The sequence below is a fragment of the Scyliorhinus torazame genome, chromosome 1 (assembly GCF_047496885.1).
Source record: "Scyliorhinus torazame isolate Kashiwa2021f chromosome 1, sScyTor2.1, whole genome shotgun sequence".
Taxonomy (NCBI): domain Eukaryota; kingdom Metazoa; phylum Chordata; class Chondrichthyes; order Carcharhiniformes; family Scyliorhinidae; genus Scyliorhinus; species Scyliorhinus torazame.
Genome location: NC_092707.1, coordinates 326,099,923 through 326,114,069, shown reverse-complemented (window position 1 = coordinate 326,114,069; position 14,147 = coordinate 326,099,923). Strand labels below are relative to the sequence as shown.

Below are 14,147 nucleotides of genomic sequence, written 5' to 3'. Positions count from 1 at the left end.
GGAACCACTTTCACATATACAATGCAGGTGGCCCAAAGGTATTATTCCACATACTTAAGCATGACCAATCATATGTATTGATTTTTGCACTCGAGAGATTTGTTAATCTAACTGTGCAGTCATACCACTCACGCCCTCCAGGTTGATAAATTGGAAAGGATTCCTAATGTAAATGTAATTACTTGACAAGAGCAAGAATACATTTGACCAAATACAATCACAATGTACATGATAAGAAGTCTTACAACACCAGATTAAAGTCCAACAGGTTTGTTTCGAATGACTAGCTTTCGGAGCGCTGTTCCTTCCTCAGAGGAAGGAGCCGTGCTCCGAAAGCTAGTCATTCGAAACAAACCTGTTGGACTTTAATCTGGTGTTGTAAGACTTCTTACTGTGCTCACCCCAGTCCAATGCCGGCATCTCCACACAATGTACATGGACTGTGGTTCTGACTGAGCAGGCTGTGACATAGAGCTCTCACTGCAATGCTAATTTCCTTTTTAATAGCTTACTCAGTTTACATACAGCTGTTTGGCTGATGATCTTCCTTTCAGAAAATAAGGTAAGATGTGTTTTGGGGTGGGGTGGGGGGGATGGTTGAGGGATGTGGTGCTGGGGGTTTTGTTCTTTCAGTATGGGCCTGACTCTGTCTGGGTGTGTGCAACAGTAGTGCAAATAAGGAAAGAGGAATTACGTAACACTTCGGCTAAATTTTGGACGTGTTACCCTGGTTATGTTTACTGACGTGTCAGTGCCGACTTTATTCCACTCACACATGGAAAAAGTGCATGCCTGTGGTTAACCTTTATTATAGAAATGAAACCACTTCCGTTTCTATGCTCTGAACACTTAACGAGAATGTACATTTGTGTTGGTGATGCCTATACTGAACTTTGTGAGCCGCTCAGTCTGTCAAGAGAGTGATGGCCTACTGATCAAAAGCAAACATCATCCTCCCACGTTCATGTCTGAGAGTTAGTTATTGAGGAAATTTAAAATAATTTTAAAAAGCTTTCTTACATTTTCCTACTTAAAAATACTTAAAGTATCAATTCCAGGTGGTGCCACTTCCAACTATTCAGACACAAGTGGCAGGATTTTCGTCCCATCAGGATGACCAGGTAGCCCTTTAATAAAATTGTCCAGAATCTGATTCCAGGATTCTCAACCCCATTCCCAGGGTTTCAGATTGCCAGGAGGGCCTTTTAAGGGTGTGGGATTGTTGGGGTCAAAGTCCTGCACCCTGCACTTCCGAGCTGGCCAGCTCCATTGCGGGGATGGGCATTTCCTAGTCCACTGCAATTTTCCTGGAGTTGGGCCAGGTTTTCAAAGAGCTGTGCTTTGTAGCACATCAGAGGTGTGGTGAACCATAGTCTAAATAAGGGGACCTTTTGAAGGGTAAGTTCAAAAGGTCCTCCTCGTGCCCCCATGCCAAGGTCTTCTTCTAGGGAAGTCCCTCAGCATTGAGGATGACTTGGTGGCGAAGTGGCACAGTGGTTAACACTTCTGCCTCTCAGTGCCAGGGATCCGGCCTCAATTCCAGCCTTGGGTAACTGTCTGTGTGGAGTTTGCACATTCTCCCCGTGTCTGCATGGGTTTCCTCCGGGTGCTCCGGTTTCCTCCCACAGTCCAAAGATATGCAGGTTAGGTGGATTGGCCATGATAAATTGCCCCTTCGTGTCCAGAGATGTGCAAGTTAGGTTAAGGGGTTATTGGGATAGGGCGGGGACATGGGCTTGGGTGAAGTGCTGTCAGAGGATCGGGGCAGACTCGATGGGCCAAATGGCCTCCTTCTGCACTGTAAGTATTTTATGATTCTGACTTGCTTCCACTCCGGGGAGGTGGGTTCTGCAATGGTTGAAAAGTCTGATCCTTCGTCTGCAGACTTTGCCACAGGGCTGGCAGGTGGTGCTTCATGAGGTGGGTGGGTGTGAAGCTCTGGATTCTGTGCTCTCCTTCCGCTGTTTGTGCTTGGCCTCCATGTGCTCCACGCTTTGACACTCAAGGTGATTGGAGCCTTAGTCGATGCTTCTTCTTCAGTTTATGTGTTCCAAGGCAAGCGATTCCCACGTGTCGATGGGAGTGTCCTTGCAACATTTCCTCTTCCCTCCCAGTGATTGTTTGCCATTTTGGAGCTCGGGGTAGATCACTTGTTTTGGGATTCTTGTTTCGGGCATGCGGGAAATGTGGCCACATATCGCAGCTGGTCAAGTGTGACCAGTGCCTCGATACTGGGGATATTGGCCTGGGAGAGGACGTCACATTGGTACTCCTATCCTGCCAGTGGATTTTCAGGATTTTGTAGAGGCAGCGTTGGATTTATCTCTCCAAGGATTTGAGGTGCCTGCTGTACATTGTCCCTGTTTCTGATGCAAATAGCAGGGTGAGGACCACGGCTGCTCTGTAGACCATGAGCTTGGTGCTGGGTTTGAGGTCTCAGTCTTTGAATACTCTGTTCCTCAGGTGTCCGAAGACTGCATATTGGAGTCAATGTTGGATTTCATCGTCAATGTCTGCTTGAACCGAGAGGCGGCTCTCTAGGTATGGGAAGTGATCCACATTGTTCAAGGGCTCACCGTGAATCTTGGGGGGCAGTTTTGTGTGGTAGAGCGGACTGGTATAGAACCTTTGTTTTCCGGTTGTTTAATCAGAGGCCGATTCTCTCATACGTCTCGTGAATGTGTCGACTATAGTTTATAGTTTGGCCTCTGGGTGTGCGCACACACAGGTGTCATCTGCATCCTGCATCTCCATGACAGAGGTTGGGGTGGTCCTGGTTCTGGCATGGAGGCATCAGAGATTGGACAGTTTCCTTCTTGTCCGGTAGGTTAGCTCCACTCCAGCGGGGAGCTTCAGGGTGACGGGATGTAGTGTTGCTACAAGAAAGTTGGAGAGGAGTGTTGATGTGATGATGCAGCTCTATTTAACCTCTGTGGTGGCTCTATTGTTGAGGATCATGGCTTGCATGTCATCATGGAGCAGGCGGAGAATGGTGACAATATCCTATGGGCAGCCGATTTGAGGAGGATGATCCACAGTCCCTCAAGTTTGACAGAGCCGAAGGCCTTTGAGAGATCGAAGAAGGCCATGTGCACAGGTTTATGCTGCTTCTGCACTTTTCCTAGATTTGCCACGTGCTGAAAATCACTTCCATTGAGCCACTTGATGGGCGGAAGCCACACTGAGACTCACAGAGGAGTTCTTCAGCCATTAGGTGGAGGCGATTGAGGAGTATCCTCGAGATGATCATTCCCGTGGTGGAGAGTAGGGAAATCCCGCTGTAATTTCCTCAGTCAGACCTGTGTCCTTTCTTGATGATGGTCACTACCTGATGTCAATACATCTCTGAGGGCATCCAACATGGCCTCTTCCTTTCAGGCAAGGGTCATGAGGTTGTGGGTTCCTGTCAAGAGTGCATCTCTGCCACATTTCAGAACTTCTGCGGGAACTCCATCTGTGGGAATTCCATCTGCACCAGAGGCCTAGTTGTTCTTCAGCTGTCGGATAGATTGTTTGACCTCAGGGTGAGCTGGGGTTGCGCTGAGATGGTGGCAGGCAGCCTATTGCAGGATGTTGTCGAGGGCACTTGCATCGAAGGCTGTGTCCCATTTGAGGAGGTCATCGAAGTGCTCTCTCCAGCAGGGGTTGACTGCCTCTCTGTCTTTGAAGAGCACCTCTCCGTTTTTGGCTCTCTGTGGGATGGGGCTTTGGGTACTCGGACCGTAGATGATTTTGATTGTACTGAAGAAGCCGCACACATCATGGTTGTCAGCGAGTTGCTGAGTTTCCTGCGCGCTTTCCAACCACCATCTGTTCTTTAGGTCGCAGGTTCTTTGTTGCACCTCAGACTTCAGTTTCATGTAGGTTTGTTTCCTCTTGTTCGATTTTTGGTGGAGCTGCCAGTTCAGGAACACTTTGCGTTTGCGATCAAGGAGGCCCAGGGCTGGATTCTCCAGTCACCGACACTGAAATCGCGTATGGTGATCGGCCGGAGAATCAAAGTTGCCAACCAAATCGGGGGCAGCGCATCGCGAAAGCGGCGCTGCCCCCTCCAAAGCGGCGTACTCTCCGAATACGACGCGCGATGTATCGACGGCCTCAGGACGTTGCCTGACGCTCCCGACCAGCCGAGTTCCCGACAGTATGGGTCTCTCATGGTCTCACCCGTCGGGAACTCAGCGTGGCGGCTGCGGACTCAGTCCAGCGCCGCCACAGTCGCGCGAGGACCGATCCGCGGGCAGGGGGGACTTTACCATGGGCTGGGCACTGTTGAGGGGTGAGCCGGGGCACGTAGTCCGGTCAAAGGCCATGTTGCACGGTGCAACCGCTGCAGGCTGCCAGCATGCGCATGCGCAGCCATGGACCCTGCAATTCTCCGGGCCATATCGGCGGCTCGAGCAAGGTGCTCTACGCTGCCGGCATGCTAACCCCCAGCTACACGGATGATCGGCTGCCGTTTTGTGCTGAATTTTCAGGCGTAAAACGCCACTGTTCCCACGCCGGCGTGAGGGCATAGCCTCACAATCGGGGAATCCAGCCCCCTGTATCTCCTGATCGTTCTCATTGAACCAGTCTTGGCTTTTCCTGGTTGAGAGCCCGAGCGTCTCCTCGCAGATAATAATAATAATAATCTTTTAATGGCACAAGTAGGCTTACATTAATACTGCAATGAAGTTACTGTGAAAATCGCCTAGTTGCCACACTCTGGGGCCTGTTCGGGTATACAGAGGGAGAATTCAGAATGTCCAAATTACTTAACAGCAAGTCTTTTGGGATTTGTGGGAGGAAACCAGAGCACCCGAAGGAAACCCACGCAAATACGGGGAGAACGTGCAGACGGTGTCCCAAGCCGGGAATCAGACCTGGGACCCTAGCGCTGTGAAACAACAGTGCTAATTACTGTGCCACCGTGCCACACCAGTGCTGACTGTCGTGGCTTTTAAGGCAGACCAGGCGCTGTGGGCATTCCATGGCTCTGGCGCGTTGGTCATCGTCAGATTAACTGTGAGCAGCCGACTGATTAGCTCTTTCTCCTCAGGGTCTTTGAGTCCAGCGACATCGAATCTCCTGCGGCAGAGTTTCTTCTGCCTGTGTCAGATTGGGGCCAGGGTGATGGAGATGGTAGAGCGGATTAGTCGGTAGCCAGTCCAGCAGTCGTCGGTTCCAATCGTGGCGTGGGTGATGCGGACATCTTTGCAATCCCTTGCCTGGACGATGATATGGTCTGGTATCCCCCCACTTTATCCGTGTGGAGTTTGCACAGTCTCACCGTGTCTGCGTTGCTCTCACCCCCACAAACCAAAGATGTGCAGGATTGCCCCCAAATTGGATACATTTTTAAAAAGCACAATTCAAAAGGCTGCCTTTGTGTGCTTCCTGATGGTGAAGTCTGCAATTGGTTGCATGCATGTGGCTCTACAGTCCTCTCTGTGATTGCGGAGTGAACCCACCATTGTAAGGGCTATCACTGAGTCACTGTGCAGTTGGTGTGTAGCCAGACAGGAAACGTATCTTGTTAAATGCTCTCTACCCTGGCACCATCCATAATGTTTTCATGCTGTGACAGTCAGCAATTCCCATTATCTTCAGGCCTCCATTGGTGTGAGGTAAGTACCATATTTTATTATTATTATTTATTTATTTTTTCTAATTTAATTTAGTTGTTAGCCAGATCTTGGTAGAAAGTTAGAGGGGTGGCAGGGAAGGGAGTGCAATGTTCCTCCTGCAGGATGTTTGAGGTGAGGGATGCCGTTAGTGTCCCTGCTGATTTTACATGCAGGAAGTGCTGCCATCTCCAGCTCCTCCAAGACCGAGTTAGGGAACTGGAGCTGGAGTTGGAAGAACTTCGGATCATTCGGGAGGCAGAGGGGGTCATAGATAGCAGCTTTAGGGAATTAGTTACACCAAAGATTGGAGATAGATGACTAACTGTAAGAGGGACTGGGAAGAAGCAGTCAGTGCAGGGATCCCCTGCGGTCGTTCCCCTGAGAAACAAGTATACCGCTTTGGATACTTGTGGGGGGGGGGACTTACCAGGGGTAAGCCATGGGGTACGGGCCTCTGGCACGGAGTCTGTCCCTGTTGCTCAGAAGGGAAGGGGGGAGAGGAGCAGAGCATTAGTAATTGGGGACTCGATAGTCAGGGGCACAGATAGGAGATTTTGTGGGAGCGTGAGAGACTCACGTTTGGTATGTTGCCTCCCAGGTACAAGGGTATGTGATGTCTCGGATCGTGTTTTCCGGGTCCTTAAGGGGGAGGGGGAGCAGCCTCAAGTCGTGGTCCACATTGGCACTAACGACATAGGTAGGAAAGGGGACAAGGATGTCAGGCAGGCTTTCAGGGAGCTAGGATGGAAGCTCAGAACTAGAACAAACAGAGTTGTTATCTCTGGGTTGTTGCCCGTGCCACGTGATAGTGAGATGAGGAATAGGGAGAGAGAGCAATTAAACACGTGGCTACAGGGATGGTGCAGGCGGGAGGGATTCAGATTTCTGGATAACTGGGGCTCTTTCTGGGGAAGGTGGGACCTCTACAGACAGGATGGTCTACATCTGAACCTGAGGGGCACAAATATCCTCGGGGGGAGATTTGTTAGTGCTCTTTGGGGGGGTTTAAACTAATGCAGCAGGGGCGTGGGAACCTGGATTGTAGTTTTAGGGTAAGGGAGAATGAGAGTATAGAGGTCAGGAGCACAGATTTGACGTCGCAGGAGGGGGCCAGTGTTCAGGTAGGTGGTTTAAAGTGTGTCTATTTCAATGCCAGGAGTATACGAAATAAGGTAGGGGAACTGGCAGCATGGGTTGGTACCTGGGACTTCGATGTTGTGGCCATTTCGGAGACATGGATAGAGCAGGGACAGGAATGGATGTTGCAGGTTCCGGGGTTTAAGTGTTTTAGTAAGCTCAGAGAAAGAGGCAAAAGAGGGGGAGGTGTGGCGCTGCTAGTCAAGAGCAGTATTACAGTGGCGGAGAGGATGCTAGATGGGGACTCATCTTCCGGGGTAGTATGGGCTGAGGTTAGAAACAGGAAAGGAGAGGTCACCCTGTTGGGAGTTTTCTATAGGCCTCCAAATAGTTCTAGGGTTGTAGAGGAAAGGATGGCGAGGATGATCCTGGATAATATCATGATATTCAAACACACACATCATGATAGACACACCAACAGACAAATCAGAACACACAACACCACAACCAATCACAGAAAGATATAAAAGCACAAACACGACAACTGATGGTCAGTATTAGCTGGAGAGGAGGACCAGGACAGACCTGCTACACGACACACTCAGGGAGACAGCACGTGCAGAGTATCCAGAACGAACTGTAGATAAGAGTTAAAATAAAAATAGAGTTGTACCACATACAACTGTGTTGGCTCATCTGTGCACCAGAGAACCCAACACCACATGGTACAGGAGTGGATCGATACCTGCCGGCATACCTCAGTGTACAGAGACAACCAGCAGTGCCCAGGCAAAATGATAGAGCTCCCGGTTCCGCAGCCGCTCCAGTGCCACGGCGATCTCCGCGAAAACTGGCGGCGATTCCGGCAAGTGTTCGAATTGTTCCTGGTGGCAGCTGAACTCCAAGACCTGGATGATAGCGAAAAAATTGAATTTCTCCTCACCATCGCCGGTGCAAGGGCAAGAGAAATATTCACAAGGTTCAGGTTCTTCAGGAGGCAGCAAAGGTACGATTACCAGGCAGTCCTGGACAAATTCTCCAAGTACTGTGAAGAAAACGCAATCCAATCGGCAAGTAAAGGTAAGAAAAGTGGCAGTACGCACCTCGTGGCCGGGATCCCGGAGCCCGAATTCCTAGAGGCCGAAATCCTGGGCCTGAGAGAGGGCTGGGTCGAGGTCAGCGGCCATCTTGCTAAAGGTATCACGCTAGCACAGTTGCGCGAGCAGTGCGCAGAACCGGAAGTTTCGTTTGCGCATGCGCGAGATGCTGCGCATGCGCAGTCAAGAAAACGGCCATCGGTAAAGGAACAGCAATCTGAGCATGCGCAGTCGCTTCCTACGTGCTACATACCGAGCGTCAGGATGTCAGAGGCCCCAGACCGCACCAATTTAAAGGGGAAACGACCCAAATCCAATTTAAAAGGGAAACGTCCCAAATCATAAAAACAAAAATCTGTTAAAGCTGTAAAACAACCTTCCCTCACCTGGAATGACAGCACATTGCCGCAAATTGACCCAGGAGATGAATTTGACCTCCGAAGAACCCTCCGACAAGCAGTTACCTACGCACAAGCCGATGATTCCGACCTCGAATACTTCGATGATGATCTTTACAGTGTTTCCGGACCTCGCGAGCCCAATGGTCCTATACGACTATGACTCGGACGAACCTTTCGTGTTGCACATTGGCGGCCCCCACATTGAATCCGACGCAGATGCGGATTCATTTTTCGGATTTGAGGATCTTCAACCCAGCAGATATGACGTCCCAACTTATCAGTACCGGATGATGCTGCAGCCTGAAATTAACAGACAGGGAGTGGTGCAAGCACACGGAGAGCGCCCTGCTGCCACACAGAGCGTGGTCCACGGCCCGCTCAACGTTCCCGACTCTATGAAAGAAGACATGCAAGACTCCAGAGCGCAGTCCTTGCATGAACCAGAAGTGACTCCAGTGTCACAAGCCTCCACAGAGAGCTCGTGGACAGACTCCACAATTGCAGAAACGCAAGACTCCAATGTGCGGTCCTTGCAGGAACAAGACCATGAGGGTCTAGCAACCTCTCCTGACCAACCAGCGGCAGACGATGCAAGTCTGCCATGCTCACGTGAACAGCAAGAAGGCTATAACAGCCTACCATGCTCCACTACACAGCAGCATGACCATGACGGTCTCTCATACTACAATGAAGGGCACAGCGCTGAAGACTGTTCCAGCCTAACTGAAGACAAGCCAAAGGAGTCGCCTCTTCCAAGCCCGAAGAAAAAAGGTTTATGCGCTGACCTTCAGGATCATTATAGCCGAACAGAGATTAATAATGCTGCACGGTCACAGAAGGATGCTGAGGATTTGCTAAAGAAATTAATTGAATGTTTAACTTGCAAGGAGCAGACTGAGAATTGCCAGTGTTTTAGTACGGATCGAAAAAATGGACAAGACATTGATCCTCAGGTAATGGAAATAACACAACCTGAATCATATCTACAGCAGGGACACATGTCTCCCTTCAACACAACGCCGCAAAGTCCCAACTTCGAAGACCAGCAGTTAGTCAGTAATGACTCTTCAAACCTTGAGGGGAACATTAATTGCATTGAACCTATACACGCTCCACTGATAAATGAGCAGAACATTGGAGCAAGAATCCCGAGGACACCGACATCGAGTAGCCAGATAACGAATTTAAAACCCGCAGCAGTTTCAAGTGAACCAAGTGTGCTTTCCACTAATGGTGAAGATGCAGATAAGGTCGACCCGATTATCCATTGTACCACACTAACCCCAGTGATTAAGCAGTTATGTATGGGGAGTATAATGTGGGCAATTGAGAACAGTAAAAGAGAGACTGTGACCATGCCAGTCCCAGCAAAATCAGACCCAGAGACCATGAAGGCATGTACATTAGACAAAGATACATATGAGGTACCTGAGAAGAAAAGTGAAACGGAATGTTCTTTGGAAAATAGTACAATGTCGATAGAAACATTGGATCCTATATTCGAGACCATACATATGGGAGAATTTGGGGGTAATAAACAAGGTTCTGCAATGTCTGGGGGAAGATTTAAAATTCCAAAGAAGAAAAGCCCAAATGAAGGACAACGGCAGACAATGACAGTCCACCGACATGGTGTGCACCACCAGATGAAAACTCTGACAATTTACCCAACCCTAGTGAACAGCAAGCTGCTAATGAGGATCTATCCACGGGATGTGAGACGAGTGACGACAGCATCCCACTTCCCATGCAAAAGGTGCAAGGTGACAGACCTCGCCTAGTGCGTACCGTGGCACTCGGCGATCACGGTGGGGCCACTGATGACTGCGGTGGCGGCGCACCGCTTCCACCCTCGATGGCTCGAGCCTCTCCACTGGTCGGTGCATTCCTGCATGTTCCGACTCAAGAAGTGCAGCTTCAGGGAATCTCGGCTGCCTCCAGTGAACCTGTTGGGACTCCGGACGGGGAGCATCGACGGAAGGCAGACCGGACTCCAGATGGGGAGCAGCCAAGCGCCGACTCTGATTCGCGCACGCCAGACCTTGCTCCGGACGGGCGGTGTCGCGGCCTCGGTGATGGCACGCTCAGGGTGACGGCGGATGCCACGGCAACAGGGAATGGATCGCGTGGCAGTCCCACTGGGTCGGCAGTGGCGACCAGCACCGGCGGTCCAAGACGGACACACCAATTCGCGCCATCGCCAGACGTTGATGCGAGCAACAATTCTCTCTCCAAGGCGACATGCTTCGACGTTTCTCTGTGGAGTCGCCCTTCCGGCACAGCAGGTGGCCGGAACCAGCGTGCACGGTCTCGGCCAACTTCCACATCTGGCACAGTCATCGCCTTGCATGATATGAGTGATGGTGCTTCTTCGATGGCAACGACCCATCGGCTACAAGATGCCGTCCACCACAAACATAAAAAGAAAAAAGACTCCACCTTGTTCCTGGCATGCAGGGCGGATTGATTGGTGCGTAGGCGCAATTAGCGAGCTTTGCGCCGCCTTCCACGCTCGCAACTGAACCGTACGCACACGCCGGATCCTCCACTGGTTCCCAAGGATGACTTTGTGGAGATGCCACGGATCATGCCCCTTCCATCGCCACCAGAACCAAACCACAGCCAAGGCAACACTAACAAAGATGTTGAATGTTATATTTGCACGAATGAAAAACCAAGCACTGCACGAAGTACAACAAATGGTAAAGTAGAGACTTCGGCAACAGCATCACCTCCAACAGTCCAAGGTGAACCAGTGTGACCCCAAATCTCCACAGCTGAACCGGCTTGAGGACCAGCCTATTCTTGAGGCGGTCACCCATTAGACTGGACTTATAACGCTGTTCATACGTTCAAAAAGTCAAACACTTCTGTATTATAACCTGTTGTTGTTTATCATTCCAGATATTGTCTGACCGGACCACTGTTCAAGTTTTTTTTTCTCGCATTCATGTTTTGTTATGGTACAACCTTGTTAGTGTGACGCACCCGACATCGCCCCATGTAAATAGTTACGTCATATACACACACTGTACACAACACACACACACACTCTTAGATGCACTCACGACACGATTATATTTATAACCACGTAGGCACATGTCTTTGTAAAAAGGGGGGATATCATGATATTCAAACACACACATCATGATAGACACACCAACAGACAAATCAGAACACACAACACCACAACCAATCACAGAAAGATATAAAAGCACAAACACGACACCTGGTGGTCAGTATTAGCTGGAGAGGAGGACCAGGACAGACCTGCTACACGACACACTCAGGGAGACAGCACGTGCAGAGTATCCAGAACGAACTGTAGATAAGAGTTAAAATAAAAATAGAGTTGTACCACATACAACTGTGTTGGCTCATCTGTACACCAGAGAACCCAACACCACAGATAAGAGCGAAAGTAACAGGGTAGTTATTATGGGAGACTTTAACTTTCCAAATATTGACTGGAAAAGATATAGTTCGAGTACATTAGATGGGTCGTTTTTTGTACAGTGTGTGCAGGAGGGTTTCCTGACACAATATGTTGACAGGCCAACAATAGGCGAGGCCACGATGGATTTGGTTTTGGGTAATGAATCAGGCCAGGTGTTGGATTTGGAGGTAGGAGAGCACTTTGGGGACAGTGACCACAATTCGTTGACGTTTACGTTAATGATGGAAAGGGATAAGTATACACCGCAGGGCAAGAGTTATAGCTGGGGGAAGGGCGATTATGATGCCATTAGACGTGACTTGGGGGGGATAAGGTGGAGAAGTAGGCTGCAAGTGTTGGGCACACTAGATAAGTGGAGCTTGTTCAAGGATCAACTACTGCGTGTTCTTGATAAGTATGTACCGGTCAGGCAGGGAGGAAGGCGTAGAGCGAGGGAACCGTGGTTTACCAAAGAAGTGGAATCTCTTGTTAAGAGGAAGAAGGAGGCCTATGTGAAGATGAGGTGTGAAGTTTCAGTTGGGGCGATGGATAGTTACAAGGTAGCAAGGAAGGATCTAAAGAGAGAGCTAAGACGAGCAAGGAGGGGACATGAGAAGTATTTGGCAGGTAGGATCAATGAAAACCCAAAATCTTTCTATAGGTATGTCAGGAATAAGCGAATGACTAGGGATAGAGTAGGACCAGTCAAGGACAGGGATGGGAAGTTGTGCGTGGAGTCTGAAGAGATACTAAATGAATATTTTTCGTCAGTATTCACTCTGGAAAAAGATAATGTTGTGGAGGAGAATGCTGAGACCCAGGCTATTAGAATAGATGGCATTGAGGTACGTAGGGCAGAGGTGTTGGCAATTCTGGACAGGCTGAAAACAGATAAGTCCCCGGGGCCTGATGGGATTTATCCTAGGATTCTCTGGGAAGCCAGGGAAGAGATTGCTGGACCTTTGGCTTTGATTTTTATGTCATCATTGGCTACAGGAATAGTGCCAGAGGACTGGAGGACAAGCAAATGTGGTCCCTTTGTTCAAAAAGGAGAGCAGAGACAACCCCGGCAACTATAGACCGGTGAGCCTCACGTCTGTAGTGGGTAAAGTCTTGGAGGGGATTATAAGAGACAAGATTTACAATCATCTAGATAGGAATAATATGATCAGGAATAGTCAGCATGGCTTTGTGAAGGGTAGGTCATGCCTCACAAACCTTATCGAGTTCTTTGAGAAGGTGACTGAACAGGTAGACGAGGGTAGAGCAGTTGATGTGGTGTATATGGATTTCAGTAAAGCGTTTGATAAGGTTCCCCATGGTAGGCTATTGCAGAAAATACGGAGGCTGGAGATTGAGGGAGATTTAGAGATGTGGATCAGAAATTGGCTAGCTGAAAGAAGACTGGTGGTTAATGGGAAATGTTCAGAATGGAGTTCAGTTACAAGTGGCGTACCACAAGGATCTGTTCTGGGGCCGTTGCTGTTTGTCATTTTTATCAATGACCTAGAGGAGGGCGCAGAAGGGTGGGTGAGTAAATTTGCAGACGATACTAAAGTCGGTGATGTTGTCGACAGTGTGGAAGGATGTAGCAGGTTACAGAGGGATATAGATAAGCTGCAGAGCTGGGCTGAGAGGTGGCAAATGGTCTTTAATGTAGAGAAGTGTGAGGTGATTCACTTTGGAAGGAATAACAGGAATGCGGAATATTTGGCTAATGGTAAAGTTCTTGGAAGCGTGGATGAGCAGAGGGATCTAGGTGTCCATGTACATAGATCCCTGAAAGTTGCCACCCAGGTTGATAGGGTTGTGAAGAAGGCCTATGGAGTGTTGGCCTTTATTGGTAGAGGGATTGAGTTCCGGAGTCAGGAGGTCATGTTGCAGCTGTACAAAACTCTGGTACGGCCGCATTTGGAGTATTGCGTACAGTTCTGGTCACCGCATTATAGGAAGGACGTGGAAGCTTTGGAGCGGGTGCAGAGGAGATTTACCAGGATGTTGCCTGGTATGGAGGGAAAATCTTATGAGGAAAGGCTGATGGACTTGAGGTTGTTTTCGTTGGAGAGAAGAAGGTTAAGAGGAGACTTAATAGAGGCATACAAAATGATCAGGGGGTTAGATAGGGTGGACAGTGAGAGCCTTCTCCCGCGGATGGAAATGGCTGGCACGAGGGGACATAGCTTTAAACTGAGGGGTAATAGATATAGGACAGAGGTCAGAGGTAGGTTCTTTACACAAAGAGTAGTGAGGCCGTGGAATGCCCTACCTGCAACAGTAGTGAACTCGCCAACATTGAGGGCATTTAAAAGTTTATTGGATAAACATATGGATGATAATGGCATAGTGTAGGTTAGATGGCTTTTGTTTCGGTGCAACATCGTGGGCCGAAGGGCCTGTACTGCGCTGTATCGTTCTATGTTCTATGTTCTAAAGCAGAAATGGTTGCTCAACTTCAAAGGACTACACCCTCCACATGTGACTCATGATTCTATTCTGCCATTCCGCCACGCAGAGTCATAGGACCTTCAGT

At 49.3% G+C, this 14,147-nt stretch overlaps 1 long non-coding RNA gene across 1 annotated transcript in view; it reads left to right on the top strand.

Moving 5' to 3' along the window:
- The first annotated feature begins 431 nt into the window (after window positions 1–431).
- LOC140393731 (uncharacterized) overlaps window positions 432–14,147 on the top strand; it is a 149,880-nt gene continuing 136,164 nt past the window's right edge. Inside the window, exon 1 of the long non-coding RNA XR_011935767.1 lies at window positions 432–562. This is a non-coding gene — a long non-coding RNA (uncharacterized lncRNA). The remainder of the gene's footprint in view (window positions 563–14,147) is intronic.